The sequence below is a fragment of the Miscanthus floridulus genome, chromosome 1 (genome assembly GCF_019320115.1).
Source record: "Miscanthus floridulus cultivar M001 chromosome 1, ASM1932011v1, whole genome shotgun sequence".
Taxonomy (NCBI): Eukaryota; Viridiplantae; Streptophyta; class Magnoliopsida; order Poales; family Poaceae; genus Miscanthus; species Miscanthus floridulus.
In genome coordinates, this window is record NC_089580.1 from 85,332,682 (window position 1) to 85,343,542 (window position 10,861).

The following is a 10,861-nucleotide window of genomic DNA, read 5'->3' on the forward strand; positions in this document are numbered from 1 at the left end:
TAGTGGGCATGTTTGTTTCTGTAGCCTAGCTTAGTGGTTAGTATCCATTTCTTGATTGCACATTTATAAGTAGTAAATTGCACACTTGAATTACTGCAATTATGGTGTTTTTCATGTGCAATTATGTTGAGAAAGCATGTATTTGTGTCAACACAGATCAAATGTTTGTCCTTGTTTGACTATGGAAAACAAATGTCTGTAGAGTTGTGCATTCTAGCCTACTTCAATTGTATTTTCAAATGAATCATTTGTATTAAATTCTCATTTTAATCTTCTCTTATTTAAATCTACCACTATCAATAAACTCTAATGTCCTATTGTCCTTCCTAGCTGTACCTGATAAATCATTAAACCTATCAGTCTGCCACAGTGGAGTTGTTTAGAATATTTACCTACAAGTACAATGTTAGTTATTCTATTTTTTTCTGTACATTTGTCATGTCAATGTCTAATGCAGATGTGTTTCCTATATAGCTTTCTACCTGTAAAATGGCTATTTGTTAGGGCCCTTAGTAAACTCAAGAGTTTTGTGAATATCAATGCCCTGATATAACATATTTGATTTCTAGATACTGGTTCTAAGGGAAGGTCTATGCGCCGTGAAGTTGTTGTTATTCAACCGAAGACCATAGGAGCAAGCATTGATAAATCATCTGTTAGGATGGATCAAATGTCAAAGAAAGGGAGTCAAAGCAATACCAGTGTCAAAGGAATCCTTCCAGGGAATTTTTTTGACTATGGAGAAGAAGACGGAGCTCCAACTCCAGTTCCAAAAGATCTTAGTACATCTGAAAATGTTGCCAGTTCCATTCACACAAAGGTGAAAGGTGTCCCTAATGGCTTCTTTGATCACAACAAAACTGGGAGTGGTATGCAACCCAATGAACCGAGTTTAGAAAGTGCTCAAGCAAAAGATCGTTGCCTGAAGGTTTGTTTGATAACAAAGATGCAGATCTCCGTGCACGTGGTATCCAACCTGAAAAAGTTGACATGAAGTAAGTTTTAGTGGCCATCTTTTGCCAAGATTTTGTTCAGCATTCATGCATAACCATTTTTACCAGACCTACCCATTTGTCATGCATTGTCCTGTTCATTTGGCTATTTTACATTCTGTTGTCATGACTCGTGTATTATGATCATGTCTCTTCGCAGTAGCTGGTCAGTATAGTTTAATAGCATAAATGAGTTTGATTTCTAAACTGGTCATTTTATTGTCATTTCCACGCCCATTTTGTGTTTGTGCATCTGTCAAGTTCAAAATCTGCAGTAATCTACAGTTAGTAAAATGTTATCTATTGTCTGTACACTGACACTATCATGTCAATTCATTAAAATCTTGTGCAGTGGTGCGTACAAAGAATTCGAGAAGGAAATTCAGGAGGATTTGCGGGAAGTTGATGACCGCCTTGAAGAAGAGGAGGTTAGGTTAATTTATATTGTACATTATATGCTAACAGTGAAAAAGATATATACCTACCCACTGCCAATGTTAGTTCCAGACTACTGATACGGGCAAGCTTTTCCTTTTTGCTATAGATTGATGCTGCTGCTGAGAGGGAGGAGTACTTGACTCTAGAGCAACAGTAAGATACTTCTCCACATTCTGTTAGACTTTGAAAAACATATGTACTAGAGTGAAGGTTTTTACCAGAGTGTAATTGTTAATTGTCTTTGTGTTAATGCATATTTTGTTGCTAGATGCACTAGTATATTGAGCTTCTAGCCTTCTAGGTCCTTTTGAGTTTCCAGTGAAGTTGTTAATTTGTTTGTTGGATGCCCTTTGACTCCTTGCAAATGCACTAAACTAGGATCTACATCTATGTTTGTACACTTAATCTGCTCAGACAATTTGTGAAATGAATTCCTGCCTTTCCATTTGAAGTGACAAATGATATTTTGTTGATTTTGACTCATTTGTTGTGTTTAATGTTGATCTATCCATGGCTAAAGCCGAAGATGATGGTGTTGAGGCTGTAATTACTATTATAAGCATCCTTCGCATGCAACCTTGCAAGGTCAGTCTTTTTTATCAATCTTTTTCCTATCAAAAAACATTGTCAATTAATTGCAATCAGCAATAATATAAATTGCAACTACCGAGCACCGCAATTGTAGTTTTGAGCATTTGCAATATGTGAAAATTTTAGTTACCTCATGACTGTAATTGGCATTTATGTTGTTTCAAGCAAATTTGTGATAACTTTCAATGTTCATTTCCAAATCCCTTGAAATACCAACCTGCAAATCAAAAGAGAAATACCAACTTAGTAGTTCATATATAATTCAATGCCAAAAGGTTTTCCATAGAGTGTGAGTATGGGCCTAAGACCTGTCTGGATGCATAGTCGATGGACCTAACTTTCCTGACATACCTATTAAGAATCTATGTTAACCATTTTGTCTGAAATATCTCATTGAGCTCATATTCTGTCCCTTTGCGACTTGAGGGTAATTATTACATTGGGATGCAACCCCAGTGTGATGAAGGATCAGCTAGATATTTTGTTAACCATTTTTCTATATCCATAAATTAAAGTTGTGTCATCGTATTGTTATGGTTTATACTCAAACCTAATCTATCTGTCTAAAGAAGAAAATGTTCCACTTCATCGGCTCATGACACTAACCGAAAAAGAGTAGTTTTTGTTATTTAGAAATTATTAACAGAGAATTTTTTGTTCATGAAAACAAAACATATAAAACATATAGTTAATTAATTGCAATCAACGATGATGCAAATTGCAGGTATTGAGCACCGCAATTTTAGTTCTGAGGATACGCAATATGTCCCAACACGTACCACATTTTTGTCATTGTCTTCCTGTAGAAAAAATTATAGTATGTTAACTGTGATTTGTGCCAACACAGACCATATTTTTGTCTTTGTCTTTCTATAGAAAAAATTGTAATATGTTCACCATGATTTGTGCCAGCACATACCATATTTTTGTCCTTGTCCTTTCATAGAAAAAATTGTTTTTTATGATTTGTGCCGACAAATTTGTGTTTGTGTTTCTATAGAAAAGTTGTAGTCTGTTCATTGTGATCTGTGCAAGCCCACACCAAATTTTTATCCTTGTCCTTTCATAAAAAAAATTATTTCTTGTGATTTGTGCAAACACAGACCACATTTTTGTCCTTATCTTTCTATAGAAAAAATTATTTATATTTAAATATGAGCTAAACTATAGAAGTACGTACGCTACTACTAGTCCCCACTTGTTCCTAGGCACCAGTGTCCCTGCACCACACCACAATCCGCAGCACTAGTTGGGCTTTTGTACTAGGGAGGAAGCTGCTGAGCAGAAGCCGCCAGAACTGAGCAAACAGGATAGAGGAGGAAGATAAGATAGAGAGAAAGAGAGCAAGGAGTGTTGTTTCTTTTTTCTTTTTTTTCTTGGCCTTTGTGTTGCTGTGGGCTGTGGCTGAAGGCCCTGAACCCTGCAGGTGTGGCCCTTTTCTTTCTTGTGAGGAAATGGTAGGCGGTAACTGAGATTGTGTCAGCGGGGGCAGGATTGAGGAATTTATGGTTGATTAGATAATTGGGCCCCCTAGGACTGCGTGTGTATGTGTGATAGAGAGTGATAAGGGAGAGGAGAGGTCGTGCCTGCTTTGAATTTGATGCCGAACTGAAGCTTATAATTGGGGCCCCTGGGACTGCGTGTGTATGTCCTGTTTTGTAGCTTTAGTCCATGAGAAATGTGATACCTATACCATAAGTGAAGAAAACCTGAAAAATGAGTTTTAAGCTGAATGAGTTATCTGAAACTGAAAAGCTTCAGGATCAACAACACAGGACATGCTTTCTCTTTATCTGCTTGATTGGCAGAATTGACTTATATATGAACCTAAATGTTGCCAAGGAACTTAAGTGCGGATTCATGGCATCTGAGTTTTACTTTCTAATTGGAACTTTATAAATTTTCTATGATGCAAATTAATATTTAACTATTTTTTCTCAGGAAAAAGATGCAGCTCTAGGAAATGGTGGCTTGGGTAGGCTTGCATCTTGCTTCTTGGATTCAATGGCAACATTGAATTTGCCTGCTTGGGGCTATGGCCTGCGTTACCGATATGGACTGTTCAAACAACACATTGCCAAGGAGGGCCAGGAAGAAATTGCAGAAGATTGGCTTGATGTATGAACCAAAAATGCACATATAATTCTGTTGATATTTTTTTCTAGACCTCTATAACAAGTTCTCCTTTTTTCCTTCAGAAATTCAGCCCCTGGGGAGATTCCCAGGCATGATGTGGTGTTCCCTGTCAGATTTTTCGGTCATGTTGAGATTTTGCCTGATGGCTCGTGAGTATAATATGAACAACACATTTTTTGTTTGACGAAATTTATTTTTGCTGCATTTAGTTAAATTTGAAGTTTTTAAGGCTTCTCATACTTTCTAGTCTAGATAAAAAAGAGAATCACATTCCTTCGTTAGCTTGGTTGAACCATTCTAAACTCCTAGTTCTAAGAAATATTCATTTATCTCTTTTTTACCGTCCAGCTTCCAGAACTAAAAAACTGCAACTATGAGGTGTAATGTGGATGCCTTATTTTTTTTGTGTAATCCAAAAGCTTCGCTAATATGAATTTTAAATGTCTGCACCACAAACTAAGTTTGGGTTTGGCAGATTTGCTTATACTTCAATGATAAATCCATTACATTTAACTTACCTAGATCTTCGTAGATCCTTCTCCCTGACTTTTTTTCTTTTGTTATTTATTTCAAGTTATGGGTGGTTATTTGAGGGCCTTGATGTAACTCATCATATGATTGCTTTCTTTGTCGTGTGATAGTCGGAAATGGGTCAGGAGAAGTCCTGAAGGCTTTAGCATATGATGTGCCAATCCCTGGATACAAGACAAAAAATGCAATCAGCCTTCGTCTTTGGGAAGCAAAAGCTACTGCTGAAGATTTCAACTTATTTCAATTCAATGATGGTCAATATGAGTCAGCTGCCCAACTTCATGCTAGAGCCCAACAGGTGATATTTCATTCTAGAGTGAAACTATCGGCTATTCATAAGATTCATTTCCAAAGACTAAATAAAGAGCGATGCCTTTACTTACTGGAATATTTTTATTGACTGATGATATTGCATGCTGAAACCTATAACTTATTCCTTCATGGTACTAGTTCTATCTAGAAAAGAGACTTATGTCTTTGAGTATCACATTGCAGATATGTGCCGTTCTTTATCCCGGTGATGCTACAGAAGAAGGAAAGCTTCTAAGGTTGAAGCAGCAGTTTTTCCTTTGCAGTGCATCACTTCAGGTAGTTAATCAATTCATTTCACTTGAGCAAGGTTCCAATAAAAGGGCCAGGCATGTATGCCCACCTTGTGCTTTTCTATATGTTTGGCAATGATCTATGAGATAATTGCAAACACAATGTTGTAATTTTCTTGTATTGTTTGAACCATCAATATATCAGGATCAATCATGTTACCTCTAGTATATGCACCACCACCTGAACTGTTTTCAAATTGTACTAGGATAATGAGATTTAGATCATTTATCCTGTTTTCTTTTAGTTGTAGTGTGCCTTTTATGGTTCTAGTTTGTTAAAGATTTATCAATATCTTAAAAAATATCTCTATGACGATTATTGATGAGCATAACTGAAAATGGGTTATTTCCAGGATATGATTGCCAGATTTAAAGAAAGGAAATCTATGTAGTATTTGCACCTAGTGATTTATTGAGGTGGATTATGTATTTATATACATATACAGTATAATTGCAATAACAATATGTAGTATTTGCACTATTTGAAATGTGCAATTTTTGTATTCTTGTTTTGTAATATTTGAAGATGATATTCATTGTGCATTTTTTCACCGAGAACTACTCTTTGCTGATATTGGGCCTCTCTGTCTTCTTAGTTAGTGGGTCTCTCTGGCACGTCTTTATTGGGCTGAACGACAGTTGTGGGCCTTGTTTGTCTGATGGAATTTGTGTGTTGCATTCTCTTAAAACACACGTTTTTTCCAGTGTTTCAATTCGTGTGTTTCTTAGGCATCTAACAACCATGTGCTAACTAGTCCAAAAACACATGATTTTTTTAATGTGGCACGCAGGAATCGATCCTAGCACCCTTGCAATGTAAGTGAGCAAGCAAACCACAGGGACATATATCCCTTGGCGTCTATCTGAGTGTTCTATTTATTTTCTTAAAGCTGATGATGAAGTGCTGAGAGAAAACATGTACAAAATTTGAAAAATCTTCAATCTGATGATGAAGTGCTGAGAGAAAACATGTACAAAGTTTGAAAAAGTGTGGTGAAGTAGGAATTGAACCTGCCACCTCTGCACCAAAACCAAAAAGTGAAACCACTAGGACAAGCATCTATAGGTGTCTATTAAAGTTTTTTCCTTTTTTTTAACCATATTCTCAAATTCAAATTTAATAACTAAACTTATGAACAAGTGCGGTTTGCCTTTTTAATCTCTTGTTATATTTCATAACTAGTCTTTCTCCCTTATATTAACTCAAAATATGATGGTTCTTTTTCCTAAAAGTTTCTAAAATCATGCTCTATAATTTCATTATGGTCTTACTGTTTTTTTAGTTGTTGTTTATTGGCCATTTTATTTCTCAAGGAAATAGAGAACAACCGTTTTGAAGTTACCTTAGGAAAAATGCCTTGCATACTCTAAAACATTTTAAACAAGAAATAGCTTACATATATGTTTCTTTGTAGGAGTTCCAAAAAATTTTGAACTTATTTGATATTTTCTATCATTTAAATGATTTTTTGCTTGCTTATCGAAAGTAATTCCATATTGAACTGTATGTACTTCCAATAGGAGTCGAAAAAATTTACAAAGAACATATTTGTGGTCATACATTTCACTCTATCCCATATCCCATAGTTGTTAGGGAAAAACATTCGTTTGCTAGGGATAATTCATCATTCTATTTCTAAATTACCATAAAATAATTGTAATAATTCTAATTTTTGTCAAAAAATTTACAAATTTGCATGGTAGCATGTTTCTATGAGATAATCCTTATTTAGAAAACTCAAATGATTTTAACAAGGTGTTAGTTTACATTGTTCAAAGCTGATACATCTCTCATAGAGTTTTATGTGAACATGTGAAAGACTTGTATAATTGTGAACAATGTGTACTACCACTTTGTCGGATAAAGAAAAAATGTTCCATAGAGGATTTGATCCCAGGAACTAAAGTACAAGCAAACACTCATCTACCACTGGCTACTGAGGTGTGTTCGATATTAAGCCACCTTTATATTACTTGTTTACATGATGAAAATGGCTAATTCACTTCATATGTCAACAAGGACGATAACCATCCGCATCTTCCATGACAATTTCAGAAAACAAGGATTCGAGTGACAATTTGCTAGCATCTGGGGCCTATATGTAATAATATATTTTCTTTATGTAATGAGTCCAATATGGAATAACATTTTTTGTTGTTGTTGATGACCTTTTCATTTGAAATCATTTAGTGTCCCAAAATTCTATTCGAAGCTCTCAAATTTTGAAATTTAAATTTTGAATTATAAAAAAATTGATATGAAGAAATGACCAAAATAAAAGTTGCACATCTCGATGAGTTGCACAACTTTTTTATTGACAACTTTTTCATTTGAAATCATTTGTTATTCCACAATTTTATTTGAAGTTCTTATATTTTGAAATTCAAATTTTGAATTGTTCACACAATCTCGAAAGAAGAAATAACCAAAATAAAAGTTGTAGATCTAGATGAGATCTAAAAACTTATAGTTGGTGACTTCTCCATTTGAAATTATTTACTATTCCAAAATTCTATTTGAAGTTTTTCATATTTTTACATTCAAATTTAGCATGGCGTGAGAAAAATAAAAAATATTCAATTTAAATCATTTATTGGCCTAAAATTCTATTTGAAGTTTTCAATTGAAAACATTTACTATCCCAAAGTTTGTTTGTTATTGTAATTATTCATTGAACTATCATAGAATAAATGTAATATGACTAAGTGAGAGATGTTACTATTTTTTGTAGCTATGGTGATATACAATATGATTTTGATATATAATTATTGCATAAAAATTTCAAATAATTTTAACAAAGCAGTATCACACATCTACTTGCTACTAAGGTTTTAAGTGATTATTAATTCTAGCATTGTAGTTGAAAATTTTATATCACTTCATCTTATATGGTTGTTCATTGTAAAATTAATTATTTTTTTGGGAAATAATATAAATAAATATCTAGAATTTAAATAGATCTATGCCTTTCATTAGGATTACTTTAGTTTTGAACCACGTGTAGTCCAAATCACATAATTCCAATAAATAGACATAAATACACTTTATTTATAAAAGATCATATTGTTACCAAATGAAAATTGAATAATTTACACAAACAAATATTGAATCAAGGGTATGGTAAAGTTTCATGCTAAAAACAGAAAAAAGTGCTTGCGATCATAAAACATATTTGAAGAGCACACAAACTGCTAAGGTATAAATCAACTTCTACCATTTGATGTTTTAAATTTTAGTTTATTTTATTAGTTGATGACATTTTTTAACAATATATAATAGCAAAAAATAAATTATTTGAGTCAGAAAAAAACAGGCAGGATAACTCCCGCTTCTGACCCGAAAAAAATTGAAACGAGCACCAATCTACCAGCAGAGTTTTGCAGGTTACTCAACGGTTCGACCTAGCCCAGGCCTAGCGCTCTCTCTCCCTCTTGATATCTTCCTCTCTCCTTTCTCTTCTCTACGCCACCACCGCTACTGCTCCTCGGCCCTTGCTGCTTGACACACACACCTCCCGGCTCGTTGCCTCCACGCGGGCATAATCGGCACCGTCGCTCCTCCGCCTAACGTGCTTTTTCAGATTGGGATCAGGATTCTGGCCATAGTCACTACTGCGGCACATGGCACTAGTGACCGATGGAGCAAGTGGTGGGCACAAGCGTGAGGAGCTGGTGACAGCAAAGGGGATCTTATGCACCGCGAATGATGGGGCTGTCTAGCCATGGCGGATCTACGGCGAGCGGCTCTGGCACCGTGGCTCTGCCGCCGGTGCCGCGTCCAGGGCCACTGGCTGTCTCGGCCACTGTCATCATCGGCCCCCAGCACGCGCTGTGCCTATCTCTTCCTCGAACCACCTCGCCACACATGCACCTCACCCACGGGACGCTTGCCTTCATCGTCGGTGACGCGTGCCAAGCCGCCGGGTGCCTCGGCCACCGAGCAGCGTGCCGCCGCATGCCGGTTGCCTGGCCCCTCTCGATGGGACCTTCTTCTGCGATGAGCGCCCCACTAGGTATGCCCACCCGTTCCCTTGTCGTACTGTTGCACGAAGCCAGAGCACCGAAACCCTAACCTATGCTATTGGGCTATTTCTATTAGGCTCTCATCTGATTACAGGATTTACAAGCGTGTTATGGCTATCCTGAAGTAGCTCTTCGATTTCTAGTTAATTTATTGGATTGTGAGTGCCATGTCAATATGCTAAGATTCCCTCTTCTGTGACCATTGTTTCTACACAGTTCTAAACTTCTAATGTTGACAAAATACGTAGCAGCACCCAATTTTCATGATAAACTTTTGCAGGTTGGGATGAAAAGAGCAATGGCTAAAATATATTGGTTATTAGGTCCAGTTGTTCTACAGCTGACACAACGGGATGCAGATCAACCCCTCCAAGGTTTGGTCCCTTGATAGATACGCTCATGATAAATGTATGCTGTTGTTTCCAACATTTTCAGCCTTCCATTGGGTTATGCTTATGTCAAATTTTAGATTGCGTATATGCATGTCCCTATTTATGGAGCCATCCAATTTCAGCACAAAAAATTTGCTCATCTATTACCATAGTTACCATTAAAATTTGTTCCTTACACTTCATATTTATATGCTTATTAATTTCATTGATTTACATGTTCTAATTTCTATGGTTGCTATTGTCATATAATGTAGTATCACTACATATGAAAGACCTTACCTGTTTGTATAATATTTTCAGTAGGGCCTCATAATCTATTTGCTTCTACAAGATTACCAGGACCACATCATCCAAGAGACCAAGACGATGACCGGTAACTATTGAGCTCAATTCTATACATACAAAACTGACCATCTTGATTGCCTGAGTCATTACTATGGACTTCGACATACTAAGCTTGACAAAGCTCTTCTTCAACAACAAAGTTTGTATTTAGGATGTAAAATAATATGCGTTTATGTAGTTTTGAAATGTTATTTTTACCGTTCAATAACAAAATCCGTTCATCATGAAGATTGCCATATTGTAAATAGATAACTAGGGATCACACAGTTTCTTTGATTGCTCAGTAATAGCAATTAGCTTAGCCCTTCAGTTCTACTAAAATATATAGACAACACATTTTGGTGCAAGTTCCAGTTCAATTAATTTTTTCAATTGTCTTCAAATTTTTCATTTGTCTTCTATTTTGTAGGTTTGCCTCATTTGCCTAATAAGCTACAGGTACATTGATCTCCGTTCTGCTGATATCTGTTAAGGTGTATACAATATTACATGTCTTCTAGATTTTTTTGACGTTGGGGATATGTACTTGCATGGAATAATTCCATGAGTTCAATTATGCCCTCCATATAACTTCAGAAAACTCTATGCCTACATCCCGATTCTATAGCTATATTTAGATAACGATGTTCTTGCAGGTTAACTGCATTGCATCACTGAACAGAAAACCTACTAGATTCCATCTGCCATTTGCAGAGGTCACTATTAGGTGCCAAGAATAGGCCAAATGTATCTATGTGTAGTATGTGTATTTTGTATTTGCCTTCTATGATGAACAGTTGTGCTTCTGACCTCTGCAATTGCTATCGGCCTG

The 10,861-nt window shown here is 36.0% G+C and overlaps 1 long non-coding RNA gene and 1 pseudogene across 1 annotated transcript; both read left to right on the forward strand.

Annotated features, from left to right (window-relative positions):
- The first annotated feature begins 562 nt into the window (after positions 1-562).
- On the forward strand, positions 563-4,133 carry LOC136459841 (protein ABA AND ROS SENSITIVE 1-like; annotated as a pseudogene).
- Positions 4,134-4,818: 685 nt separating this feature from the next.
- LOC136488854 (uncharacterized) lies at positions 4,819-5,515 on the forward strand. Its single transcript, XR_010767404.1, has 2 exons — positions 4,819-4,986; positions 5,184-5,515. It is a non-coding gene; the product is annotated as an uncharacterized lncRNA (long non-coding RNA).
- Positions 5,516-10,861: the final 5,346 nt, after the last annotated feature.